Source organism: Temnothorax nylanderi, unplaced genomic scaffold (assembly GCF_030848795.1).
Source record: "Temnothorax nylanderi isolate EJ_2023f unplaced genomic scaffold, tnyl_v1.0 TNYL_tig0942_pilon, whole genome shotgun sequence".
Lineage (NCBI taxonomy): Eukaryota > Metazoa > Arthropoda > Insecta > Hymenoptera > Formicidae > Temnothorax > Temnothorax nylanderi.
In genome coordinates this window covers 1-15,116 of record NW_027250004.1, presented here as the reverse complement: position 1 = coordinate 15,116, position 15,116 = coordinate 1, and the positions used below count along the sequence as shown (strand labels likewise).

Genomic DNA, 15,116 nt, shown 5'->3' with positions numbered 1-15,116 from the left:
TCTTCCTCACGAAGATATTGCACTTTCGTGCAAGAAGATAGTCACGTGTTAAAAAGTTAATTTAAGTTGATTATTCATCACGCATCATTTTTATTGATATTACGCTCGCAGACAAAATTAATCTCGAAGTGAATTCCGAACTTTATGAAGACATGGTAAAGAAAAGGAAGATTCGTTTAAATTCGTTTCTCAATTGAGTTTACTTATCAACATGCTAAATACATTCCGTACGTTTTTTATGGTTTTATTTAATGTTGAGAACAGTTTAATTTCTAAATTATAACTGTATTATAAAAATTCGATACACATGTAGGTATACACTTACACAGTCTTTACGATAATTAAAAAAGTTATAGCAGGTCATGGTTATTTTGACGAGATGACATGGCATAATCATGCAATAAATTGTTAAGGTAAGATAACTAATGTTTAAAACGATAATACCTCTGTCACTCTATTTTTTAATTATTCGCGTGTAAGTACTGATATACAGTACCGATAAAAAATATTGCATTATTTATGGAAAGAGAAGTCTTTACTTTAATGAAGAAAGATGTACATATAATTATCATACATTATCATTGACGATAATTATTCAATGTTAATTAAATCATTAACATCTTTGTTTTTTCTTCTTTCCTATCAAAGCATAAAAGAACAGTACTAAAATTAAATTTTATAACATTTATAACATTTATGTACGTCTTTCTTTATTAAAATAATGATTTTCCTTTCTATTAAGCGAATACTTTTGACCGGTCCTGTATATTATAGATTTTTAGTAAGATATATAGATGGTCCGACAAAAAAGTTTCGGGACTGGCAATACTGCGCGCGCCAGGATGACAATATTGTTGAATCGCGGGTGAAGTATTATAGCTGAGACATTTGTTTAATTTTGTAGAAAGCTTCGTCAGAATTGGTCGCGACTCATAGCGCATTTTCATCGTATTTGCATCGATACATAATGTCAAAGACGTTAAAATTGGGACAGCGTATGTGAACATTAAGTTCTACTATAAATTTGGAAAAAATGCAACTGTGACATTCGAAATGCTAGAATTTGGCGTCCGAACTTCGCTGAACGCAGCAGTTGGCGTCTTCAGCACGACAACGCACCCGCGCAGCTCGAGTATCATTGTGAAGACGCTTTTGGCAAAGAAGGAGATATCAGTGTTGGAACATTCTCCCTACTCTCCGGACTTGGCCCCTGCGGACTTTATGTTGCTTCCCAAACTGAAAACCGTCCGGAAGGGAAGATATTTCGAGAACGTCAATGATAGTCAAAGGAATGCAACCGCCGAACTCAACAGCCTCTCTTACGACACGTACATTTAAACAAGCATTCCAAAATTTGTACAAGCGATGTCATCGATGTGTAAACGTTGTCGGGGAATATATTGAAAATTAAAAAGCGTTTATTTGATTTTATGTTACGTATTGCAATTTCATCAGAAATTTTTTTGTCAGATTATGTATTATAGATTTTTTGTATGTAGTATGAATATACATTTATACCCGAGCTCTATCTGTAAATCCAATTATACGTAAAACAAATACGTAAATAAATGATTTCTATTTCTATGATATAATAATCCTGGTAATGAACGTAGCGTTGGCCTCACGGTTCTTTGCTTATTTTGCAAGCTCCTGCTTGTAAGCCCAGTTCAGTTTCAGCGCGATGCTCTTTTCGCGCTCGGCACTCACGGTCAGTCGGACACTCGGCCATTCGTAACGAACGTCCAGGAAGTAAAGTTTCGAGAGTCGATTTTTTACAGGCTGCTTCAAAATCAACACGCCGATAAGAATGCATTCCTTTGGAGATGAGCAAAGTATATCAGTGTCGCAGAACAAATAAACGTGCTTCTTATTTACCTTCTGATTTTACTTCCTGCTTTATATCTTCACATACTGGAATTTGCTCAATTTAATTAAATTAATTATTTAATCATTGTTTAAGCCGTTAATATTAAATTGAGATCCTATTCTAGAAAAATGTTTTTTTTATACATAATTGCACATATATCTGTACGTATGTATGTATTGTATTAAACGTGAAACTGAATGATAGCATCACGTGGAAATTATGGAAGGGACTAATTTATCACGTAATGATATTAAACATATAATATTATTTTAAATATATTTTAAATATAGAATATATTTAATTAATATTAAATATATAATATTAAATGTATGAATAATATTATGTATTTTTAATATTATACGATATATTATATACGAGAACAGTCATATTACTGAAAAGATAAGGGTACCATTGTGATGTAATGTAGACATGTTTCTTTTCATATACTTTCATGGAAGAAAAGAAAATAAAACAATTGGAAAGATAAGAGAGCTGTTATTTTCAAACTAGTTTCGTTTATCACACTTATTGTCCTATTAATAACCAAATCATTGGCGCGATAATTCATGTGTCGCGCGCGCGTTTTGTCTTCGTTTGAACGATCCTGTAGAAACCGGCACCGAACTATAACGGCGAATAATTCCGCGCACTTCGCTTGCGTGGGCTCGCTAATTTACGCGAGCAGACGACGCGAATTTATTAAAGCCGCGAATTTCTCTAAATTCTGAAGAAAACTTTCTTTCCGGTCCGGAAAACGCAGATATTTACGTTTCTATTCTCGCGCGTGTCTAGCCTTAATAAATAATGTACATCTAAGGTTTACCCACAAATTGGCCTTATGCTCTTGATTTGTCTACAACGAACAGTTTCTGTTTTCACTCCTTCCTTCCCCTTTTCTTTCTCTCTTTCTGTTTAATCTCATCTGAAAGAAAATTCACAAACACATAAGTACTATTTTTACAATATAGATAGATATTAATATTTAATACTTTTTTCATCCTAAGATTGACAGAATTATCATGTTTCAAGGATTAAAGGTAAGACATTTTTTAAACAAATTTTCAGGTTGACAGATTGGATATTTGAAAATAACTATTCGTATATTTTTATTTAAGGAAGTGTTCGCTCAAAAGTAAGCAATTTTTGGGATGTTTTTTTCTCGTAAATAAAAAACCTAGAAACTTGTAGTTTTGCATATGTATGAAGTTAAATGTGGTATACCACTGTAAAGAGTGAACCTTTAGCTACAAAATTTATTAAGGAAATTTTTATCTACGTCGCTTTGTTTAACCGGTATAGAGCAAAAACGACAACGGTGCAAAAATTGAAATCTCAAAAATGCCGGGGTTTAAGCGTCACCCCCCCCCGGGGCTGATCAGTCACACTGCATTTTCAATACATATACGTACAGCTAATCCTGAAAAATGATAGGATACATTTTAATAATTGTTTTTTAAGAGAAAAATATAAAAATTTATTTAAAATTTTTATGCGAAACATTAAAAAATAATTGTTTTACCTAGACCTATTCCATAAAACAATTTAGGCACGTGAATACAGAGGTTAACCAAATCGTAAACTCCCCAACGGCACATCATATTGTCAACGCGGGCAACCACGGGGAACACGCGTGACGGAGTTCCGGTGCCATAGGATCAGCGCGGACCCTCGAGCAACCTAACCAAGCCGCGTTTCTCGCGGGGGAGCGATAAATAGCGACAGGGGGGTTAGAAAAGCTCGCGGTGGAGCGCGACCATTTTACCGACTCGACGGCGTCCTCGCGCCGATTCCTCGACGCGCCGACGACGACGACGACGACGACGACGACGACGACGGCCACGACCACCACGACGACGACGGCCACGACCACGACGACGACGACGATGACGACGACGACGACGACGACGACGATGACCACCACGACGACGACGACGACGACGACGATGACCACCACCGACACCACCACCACTACAACGCCGGCGACAATGACGCCGAAACGATGCGGCGAACGCTGGACGATGCGGTCGCACGCGCGACTGTCACTGACACAACGACCAACAACGACGATCTACCGTACCGCGCGCGCGGCATGTCAACTCTCGCGCGGAAATCGCGGGATCTCAGAGCCGTGCCGTGCCTCGCCGTACCTCGCCGACGTGCCGTGAGCGCGAGCGATCTCAAAAACAACGGTCCGCCATCTTTTCGGTCGGCCAAAACACCCGTTTTGCGACGATACGTGCGTACTATTTCCCTCCTATACAAACTGACGCACGTGCAAGGGAAGACAGAATCACGCTCAAGGGAAACCTAACCTGAAATTGGCGAATTCGCCGTGAGCTGAAGTCGTGCGCCCGGCGCGCCACAGTGACTGACCAGCCCCGGGTGCTTACTGACTGATTAGCCCCAAACACAAGTTTCAGGTTTGATCGCCCACGAAATATTAGACATCAACGATAATGAAAAAACTACACTGGATTCGTGTTCAGCATGCATTACTCTTTATAATCACGTACCGCGAGATTGGAGAGCAAATATTATTGCAGATATTACAATATTTCCACGCGCAGAAAATTTCACTTTCACCTTCCGAAAACACGTTTGCCCTCGTAAAAATCATAACACGGCAGGTAACCTGCCGAAACTCCGTTGGTCACATGGGTACCATAAGCAGCGTTTACAATGTTAATAGCGAGTTCGCACAATATACAGGTTCCGAGATATCTTTTAACCATTTTCGAATTTTATATAAAAATAACTAATACTTGTTAAAATAGAAGATGCAATGCAAAGATGCGACCGTCCCGAAATGTTTATCCTCGATGATCACCATGATTGATCCCGTTCTAATCATAGCGACATAAAAACGTTAAAGTTTATTTTAATCAGTAGACTTGTCTCTATAGCCCGTACCTCAATCATCCATAAAAAGCTAACAATACGCCAAAAGAAATGGCAATAGATTAAAGAAAAAATTTAACTTTTTTAAAAAGATATTTAAAAATACTAATGATATTTTTATACTTTTGGTAGGATTATGTAGAGACATAGAATATGTAGATAAAATTTGAAGTTAAGGCTCCTGGGCACTTTCCCGACATCTCATGAGATGTGACGTCAGAAGCGAGAAATGTTGAGAATTGACACGTTGAGAATTCTTGCGTAGTATTTCCAAATAAAAAGATATTTGTTTAAAATAACACTACGGATCACTTCAGCACACTTCGAAAATACTCCGAGTTGAAGTTAAGTCTACCCCTTTCCCTTGACAGTTAATAAACAGCCGTAAAATGAATGTAATACGAAATCTAGTCATGCGCCTGCGCACAAACCTGCATCGTATCACATTCGTTTTACGGCTGTTTATTAACTGTCAAGGGAAAGAGGTAGACTTAACCTCAACTCGGAGTATTTTCGAAGTGTGCTGAAGTGATCTGTAGTGTTATTTTAAGCAAATATCTTTTTATTTGGAAATACTACGCAAGAATTTTCAACGTGTCATTTCTTGCTTCTGACGTCACATTCCAACATGGCCGCGACGAGTACCCAGGAGCCTTAATCGGTCAATTTTATGACCGTGATATGGCAACCATCGGGGACAAATATTTCGAAACGTTGCACCTTACGAGTTACGTTTAAATAAATATTAGTTATTTTTATATGAAACTCGGTAGAAATAACAATAAAATAGTAAAAAATACATATGCAAAACTACAAGCTTTTAGGTTTTTTATTTATAAAAAAACCTCAAAATTGTCTATTTTTCAAGCCTATTTTTGAGCCAATACCCCTCTCCCCTATCCTCTTAAAAATAAATAACTATGAATAGTTATTTATAGTTAACTATGAATAACTATGAATATGATATAAATGATTATTAATACAAATTTTTACTAAAAATATGTAAACCTATCCTACTAAAATCCTAATCAACTTTCTGCTAGAGTATTTGAGAAAAGATATACAAATACGCTTCTGAAAGGCCTAGGATGTATTAATATCTTCTCCGCGCGCGCGTTAATTGTTTCCATCACCGTAAAGATCATTGTGTATGTTATTATTGTCGATTTTTATTGTCTAATCTTCAGTAGTCCATCTACGAGAGAGCCGGTAGCCGGCGGTAGCAATAAAATAACCGCGACGTAAATCAACTTATCTAATCGATTTTTCTGCTTCACGTTCGAGAGAACGAGCGTACTTCGTCCGAAATTAAAAAGTCAATCGTTGAACGGAGACGAAGTATCTGATGGATATTCAGGAGTCCAACGCGAGTGCCATTTGACAGTGAGCCAAAAGCCGGCTTCTCCGTTGACTCGGTTTCTTTTTATACCGTACGGTTTAGCTACGGCATTATTGCGCTATTACTGCCGGGTGTTGGGCATGGTTGGTGCAGTTTGGCGGGGCGGGAAAAGGTAACTCCGGCAAATGAGGCCGTTGTCCACCGGTCCGCTGTACGGTAAGTTGGTCCGCACGTCGGATGAAAATCCGGACAACTACGTCGTGTGTGTACACGTTTGCAGCACAACATCTTGGTTCGCTGCCAGGTATGTACTCTTTGCAGCCTTAACTCGACTCGAATTAATTGTAGCCGCGCCGCCCGGCACCGCGTCGTAAACATTTGCCGTCGAGAGCAGCGGAATATGGTATTAATTGCTCGCGTGCTCATCACGAGTATTCCACGAGCATCGCGAATTCCACGTGCTTATACCGATCGAATACGCAAAAACCTACTAAGACATCTCCTAAGAGATCGAGATAACCATCGCTAGAACTGTGGATTGATCTGCAGATGACTTTTGCTATTTTTTATATCTTTTATTTTTAGGAATAATTAAAGTAAGCTGTACCCTCTTAGGGAAATATGCTCGTGCGCACTTACTCGCTGCTTATCGCATTTTTAATAATAATAATAATATAAATAATTGAAATATTACAAATTAATATTATAAATATATAAATTATTAATATAAATATTATTATTGTACTTTTTGTACCTTGTTCTTGTAATTCTCGCGTTTATATTTTTGTTGCGATTATAGCTAACATAGGCGCGTAGAATTAAATGACTAATTAAGGAATATAAATTCATAAATATGAGTAAATCTAAATCTCTGAGTCTAAAAAATACTTGAATATCACACTTGACATGTTATCTACGTAGGCAAATAAAAAGACTTTATTTTCGATTGCGTTTATCATTCACACTAGACATCAAAACAATTCTATTTATATTCTATTTGGAAATTTTTCTAGTAGTCTACGCGATATCCAGTGGTGGATACTGATACCTCGTAATTTTACATCAGATTCTAATTAAATATATCTTGAATATACGATGACAAAGAATAACAATTATACTTGTGATTTTGCGTGCGCCTATGGGGAGGTCACCATACATACGTTTGCGCATTGAACTGCATGCCGTAGAACGATTATTTGCAGGCGCGAAAATTATTTCTTGACCATAACAATAACTTCTTCATGTAAATTCTACGATTCGGTCCAACATTTCATCTGTCGCATTTAAAATTCTCGTAATTTATCTTGTCGTATATCGTTTGTATAAAGAATAATCGACATTCTTCATTTTTTTTATTGTTAGAAAATCGCGATTATATTTCTAACGTATACAAACGCATCTTACGCACAATCGATTCTCCTTTCTCACTTCTTCATTACTCAGAGAAGATATATGCATGTGTAATATTTTGTATTAACAAAATATACAAACGTATATTAAGTCGCATATTAAGACGCATAAGATTGAATTAGAGAAAGAAAAAGGAGAAAAAAGAGGTAACAAAATAGTTATAAAGTAAGCTTATAAATATAAAGATGAAAAATATTAGTATAAAAGCTAATGCCAAAGAAACAGAACTGAAGTACAAAAGTGAGCATGTGACTGATTAGAAATCTAGATAGATAATAGGTCGACTTGCGGCATTTTGGATTAACTAATCTATTTAGGTCTTAATTTTCTGTCTTTATCTCTTCCATTACTATCAACAATAGCTGAAGTCCGATTTTCTCCCGTATTACATTTTTCCATTAGATAATTTTATCTTACAAACAATCCACTCACAGCTTGTGTGGCAATCCTATTCTATTTTCTCTTCGTAGGGGAATCCAGAGCTTAATGGGAACGCTAAGGGGTTTAAACAAGTTTAAAACAAGTTTAAAACATATTAAAAATAAATAAATAAACTTGATTTTGCACCAAATTATTCTTTGAAATATTCGCTATAAGAAAAACACAAGTTTTACCGCGAAAAAATAGTTTAAAAGAACGAAATTATTGTTTTATACATTAAAAGCGTGAGTTTTCCTTATTATGCATTTTATGCGGGGTATAATGGAATACCTCATAAAACTTGTTCATTAATATTCCAAACTTTTTAAAAATGATTTATTAGAACACACAATATATGTAGGAATGTATTATTACACTTTTAAGTAATAATAATTATTTATTAATAACGCTTTCCTTATTACAGTATACTTTTTTTAATCAAAATATAAATCAAAATCAAAATTTGGTGCAATAATTTTTGGCATCTATATTGCGCAACATAACATAGGTATTTATTGATAGCGTACAAAAAAAAACATTTGAAGAACACAAGGCATTATTACCGTAGACTAATGCCTCGTTATGCCACGAAATGTATAAGTTTATATACTTTAGGTAATATAAATCATCACAGATAATTAATATTTACACAAATACTTTATTAAATTGACAAGAAAAGATCGTTTAATAACGTAAATGCGCTATTACGGTAATAAAAAATAGAATTTCATTGTTGCGCTTATCTTATGCAAATGTATCAAAGAAACTGCAACTCACAATCAGTCGCGGAGAGCACAGCGAACGCATTAAACAATTTATAGTATCTTTCAGCCAAAAATAATATGAAAACTGATAACAATACGCGGTTAGAGCCATCTAAGAGTAATAATTTCCAAACATTTCATCACATGGCAGCATCTCTGTAAAAAGTTATTGACCCTATCCTTTTATGCTCCGTAGTCCGTTATGCTCCAAGTTCTCCTATTTTTTTTGTTTAGAGCAATTTGTTTAGACGTTTTATCTCGAAATACTCATCAGTTATATGAATGGGATGGGGACTGGGAGTGGGATAATGAGGTTATTATACAGGGTAGTAGTTAAGTACTCTAAAAGATTTTAAGGGGTAATTCCTTACACAAATTCAAGACGAAAACTTCATATGACCGGCTTAGTTTAAAAAATACAGGGTGTTGAAGGACATAAAGACCTGATCTTTTAAGGCTATACATTATTTTTTATTCAATCAGGGACGAATCTAAGGATAAGCGGGTACCCTTTTTTACGAAAAAAACTAGTATGCCACTGATTTTTTTAAGTTTGAAACTTTTTTATGATAAATGGGATAAATCAACAGAAAAAAGATCTCTTTAATATTTTCGATAGAATAAGCCATTTTGGAGAATAAAAATAAATTTAAATTCGTAGACTTTATCTCATCTGCTTATCCTTGTGGGTCCGCCTCTGATTGAATAAAAAATAATATATAGCCCGAAAAGATCAGTTTTCATGTCGTTCAAACATACATAAAGTTTCATCAAAATAACCCGAGTGATTTTCGAAATTTTTAGAAATAAATTTTTCCTTCAACTTTGACACCCTGTATTTTTGGAAGTAAAGGACATATCGTCATATGAAATTTTCGTTTTGAATTTGTGTGAGAAATCACCCCTTAAAATCTTTTAAAGTACTTAACTCACCCTGTACATTTACTTAATTTATGAGTAATTTGTTATTGTGTTTGGTAATGAGCATGTTTGGAAAACAAAGCGATATTTCTTGGCAAAAACTGAAATGATTAACCTCCAATAAAAATATAAAGCCAAATAGTTCTTGAATTATGATGCGATGAGAAAAGAAGGGAATCCTGTGATAGTTGAAACACACATCTAACTGCACGTATTATCTACGTATAAGATAAAAAAAATATAGCAATTATTCGGTTTTGTGTAAAAGAGTTTCAGAATCTTAAGATTAATGTATGATTGGATTATACAATATTATTCCAAGTTTCCAATACCATTCCATTTTTTGCATTTTATAAAAAATTACATTATATTTAAATCGCTCAGAATTAATAACCTCGAAATTGATCAAATTATTAAATCGTTTTTATGTATTCTTGGAAAAAGAAATAAATTGAATTCTTTTCTTTTCTTATTGGATCGAAACTCCATCCGAATTTCGCGTCTCTCTCTCTCTTTCCACCAAAAACGTTCAACTGAGAAAAGTTATTATCGAGTTCGTACCACCATTAATCTGAGCGCGAAATACTTGATAACATTTTTTCTGCTTCTACACAAAAAACTTTCTTGGATTTAATTGGAACTGATTGTGAGAGATCCAATGAGAGATCCAATTGGAACCTAATCTAATTATTTTTCTACGAAAAAACATTTGGTTGGAGTGTTTATGAGAATTCAGATCAGTAATGTTTATTTGCGAACATATTTTTGTAAATACTCTATTTATAAATTTATTGGAAATCCCAATCCAAAAAAGAATCGTAGATTCTGGTTCTTGAAATGTTTATGAACATTCAAATCAGTGGCGCAACGTTCTTTTTAAACATTTTGATCTTACAAACATCCTGTCGACGAAGAAGCAACGGAATCTCACAGTGATCGCGATAAAGCTGATAAGAATTAATCGCAATCACGCTTGTCGCGCGGCAACCGATTATCGAGGTGCAGTTGCGGTCGCGCATCTCTTCCTGGATGCCTTCGGCTGATGCTCGGTGCACGCGAACCGGCGCAGGCGCGGCCTCTCACATCCTCTCTACGCGGATGGTGTGCTCACCGCATCGGCGCGCAAAATAAGTAAAAACGGGTTTAATTGTTCGTTACTTGCGCGGCTAAACTACCGACGCGACCGGGATTGAGTCCGGCATTATCTTCAGTGACAATTTGAATCTCGATTCGCGCGCGGGAAACACCGGAATCACCGGGTCTCCGATCGGTTATTGCGGCCCCATTCAAACGACAATTACGATGCGCAATTAATTGCCGGTGTGCGTGCCTAACATGTCACGGAAGGTTGATATCGATGCTATATATCTTTTCACGCGGTTGCTTAATATTATACTTTCGACGGTGCACGAGCTCCGATTTAATATACTGTTACGATTGCTTGTTTGAAGCATACTCGTTTTACATCTCATTAATATCTCTCTTCTCACTCTCATTCTCTCTCTTTTTCTATCTGTCTGTCTGTCTGTTCTTGCTATTAATAAATTAGTGAAAATCATTACTTGTACTATTGCAATGTATCTTATCTCAGAAAATTACTACTTTATAATAAACTAGCTTGATACCCCGTGCTTCGCTACGGTATACGAAGGATTCTATAATTATCCCCCCGAATCTAGATTTGTTCCTTTAGGGGTTGATTAGGGCAAAATCCTGAATTATGTTTTTAAGCATTCGTATGGGTAACCTTTGTAAGCAAAAACCAAGTCGATATTTCGGGCTTAAGAGATATTGAAGAATCCGTGAAAACACATTTTAACCCTTTTCACCCCGTTAGAGATCAAATTTCTAAAAATCCCTTCTTAGTGAGTATTTACATCATAGAAAGAATATACTCCCCAAATTTCATTTCCCTTGATTTGACGATGATTTCTGATAGTATTTTTTACGCTGAACAAAAAAATTATCCCGGGAAAAAACCTCTTATTTGTTTATATTAGTTCATATTAGTTTATATTAGTAGATATATGATTATATATGATCATATAAGAAATAGAAAATATAATCTTAAACAATATTATATGGCTATATATGAGAGTATATAATTATATAGCGCCATATATGAGCATATATGATTATATACCCGAGAAAAAATACCTCTTATTTGTTCATATTATAGTAGATATACACAGTGTGACAATTTTCCACCCAGACTTTCCTCATAAAATCCAAACAATTCAATATTTTTTAAAACTCTTTATTTATTATTCAAAGTATTCCTCTTCCGTATCTATACACTTTTGACAGCGACTTAATAGCGATTCAAATGAGTGGTACATGTACTCAACCGGTACTGCCTTTAGTTGTCGCGTCGCCGCAGCTTTAATGGTATCTACGTCCTCGAAAAAACAACCCTTAAGTACTAATTTCAGTTTCGGAACAGAAAGAAGTCACACGGTACCAAATCCGGCGAATACGGCGGGTGGTCAAGCACGCAGATCTGATTTTTCGCTAGAAATTGGCGTACAATGATGGCATTATGAGATGGTGCGTTGTCGTGCAACAAGCACCAACTTTCCGGATCTTTGTATTCTGGCCAAACACGTCGAATTCTTGGCGGACTGTCTCTCGGTTGATGTGCAAGTCCTCAGAAATCATCCTGACACTTGCATTCTCATCATACGTCGGCTAGGTAATCGCCAACTTTTTTTATTGTATCGGCGTTGCGAGTCGTTCGAGGCTTCGGTTCTCGTTCATCGTCTTCAAGTGATTCGCGACCTTCGCGAAAACGTTTATGCCAATCGAAAACTGTTGCTCGGGATAAACACTCATCGCCGTAGACTTTTTTCATCGATTCGAATGTTTTTGTGGCATTTATGCCTGATTTAGCATGGAATTTTATGACACTGCGTTGTTCCATTATAATTTTCCGACACAACTTTTTTTTGGGCTGTCACGTGAAATGTCATAACTCAGTCATCTTACATGGCACAGCGTTCAAATTTCGCTTGACGTATAGAAGACATTCCCACCTTTCTAACGATATATGTATAGTTCCGACAGATAGCGCCACGCTTTTAGGCGGGAGATTTAAAGTCTGGGTGGAAAATTGTCACACTGTGTATATAATTATATATGGTCATATAAGAAATTGAAATATAATCTTGAACAATATTATATGGCTATATATGAAAATATATGATTATATATTCCATAAAACCTCTTTAAGTATTACCTTATATAGCCATATATGATCTTATATGCTTGTATATTATTATGTCTGATCATGTAAAAGTATATTTATATAAGGTTAAAGATAATCATATATGAACATATACTTGGATCTATCCATAAGTTCGTATAACTGTTATAAATATTCTTCTATTATATTATTTTACTTGACAATCAAATTAATATGAGATATTATTTCTAGTTTCAGTTTACACAATTGCGTTTTAAGTCCGACAAAGTCCATATTGGCACGCAGTTTAAAAAACTAAAAAATGTATTTAATAATAAAATTGATATTGTGAAATATTATTACCGAGATCGGCTTCGACCGAAAACGGCACTTCTCATTGCTTATGTTATTTTAAGTTTTCTTTTTTTTTCTAATTTTGCATAAGATAAATCCGATAATCGTTTTTGGATATTTTCAAAATTTTCATGTTTTTGAAGTGACAAAAGTGAAAAACAACGTCCGGGGCAAAGTCAACACCACGCCGTTTCGTCGGCTCCCAGTAACAAACGATGCTTGTCATGCAGCCGTATGGCTCATGACAAATGTATGCGCACGTCCGATCGCGAGTTTACCTGCATTAATTGTTTTTCAGACATGAGTTTAGATGAAGATAATTGAAAGTTCAACAATTTTTGTTCTCATTATTTCAAATGATTGTTCTAGCTACTTTATTCCGAATTTTTGTACTTTTTAAATACACAATAAACAATGTATTTTCATTTTCAGACAGTAAAAAATAAGTTCCAGATCAAATTGTGTCGATCAGACAAAGTGTTGAGTTTGCCCCGGCGGGGTGTCGAGTTTGCACCGGCATTTTTCAATTCGAAAATTTGTCTTCGCGTCACTTTTTCTTTCCTGGCGGCAAAACAAAGCGACGTACAGCAAAACTCAGTTTTTTTTAATTGACATTAATTTTTATTAAATATTTTCGTAAACAGTGAAATTACCAGTAATAATTCGTGAAAAAAACTGTTATATAATATATATTATGGTTCTTATAAACAAATATATTAATCGTATTATTTTGCAAACATACCTTATACTTTAAACTGAAAATAATATAATCATATATGAATTTACATGGTCATATAAGATTATATATGATCAGATCAGAATATTGCATCTCAAAGTATCCGATAGATGGCATTCGATAGGATCTGTTTCTCGTATTTAAAATTTGACAAACAGTGTTATAAGAACGGTATCAAAAGACACGACACTGTCTCGGCGTCTCGCGCTATGGAGCGATAGAATTTTTAATAGTAATTTTTATATCAGTTGTATCGTGGAGTCCACTCCTATAATAAAGTGGCACGCTTAAAAAATAACATTTTAAAATATATAACAATTTTCTGAAACTTATTTAAATACATATCTATGTTCTTATATATAATCTTATATAATCACATATGACCATATAAGCTCTTACCAGGTCAAAATTCATATATGAGCATTAGGGTGGAGCGAACTTGCATATAAAAAACAAAATTTTTGAATTTTATAACGCTACTAAGCGGAAAAGATGCGAATATGTCTAAAACTAATATCTGTAAAATTTCAACTTGATCGGAGCTCATCTTCTGCCTCCAACTTTTTTTTGAAAATTTTACTAACTGTAGGGTGAAGCGAAAAAAAAATTTTTTGAATTTTATAACGCCACTAGGCAGAAAAGATGCGAATATGTTTAAAACTAATATCTGTAAAATTTCAACTTGATCGGAGCTCATCTTCTGCCTCCAACTTTTTTTTGAAAATTTTACTAAGAGCAAAATTTTGAAAATTAAAAAAAAGACGCAGCTGAAAATTTTTTTGGAAGTTTTAACTCTATTTTCATCAACAGTCCACAAATCTTGATTATTACAATACTTCAGCATACTAAACCAATTAAAATATATCAGAGCAGGCCATTTTTTACATGTAAGAACGCAGAATTTGTGTGTATGTGTGTTCGTGTGTACTACAGTGCTTCGACATCGGCGGCGAGGCGAGACCGCATCAAATAGGTGACATCGATCTGCGATTGTCTTTTAGTTATATCCGTTTGTTTTCTGGTTACCGGACCACGATTCCACGATTGCGCCCGGAAACGAGTTACAGTCGGTCGACGACAGCGAATCTGAGTATACGTTTTATCCTATCTATATCCCACATACAAAGTAACAGAAGGGAGGCATTATTTTTATGATTTTTTAGGGGTGTTAATAAGGCCGTTTTTTGGCCCACGTCAGAATCGCTCCAAACTGTGGTATTTTCTTC

The 15,116-nt window shown here is 35.3% G+C and overlaps 1 long non-coding RNA gene across 1 annotated transcript; it reads left to right on the top strand.

Annotated features, from left to right (window-relative positions):
* The first annotated feature begins 106 nt into the window (after nucleotides 1-106).
* Nucleotides 107-1,595, top strand: LOC139786042 (uncharacterized). Its single transcript, XR_011722164.1, has 2 exons — nucleotides 107-413; nucleotides 905-1,595. It is a non-coding gene; the product is annotated as an uncharacterized lncRNA (long non-coding RNA).
* Nucleotides 1,596-15,116: the final 13,521 nt, after the last annotated feature.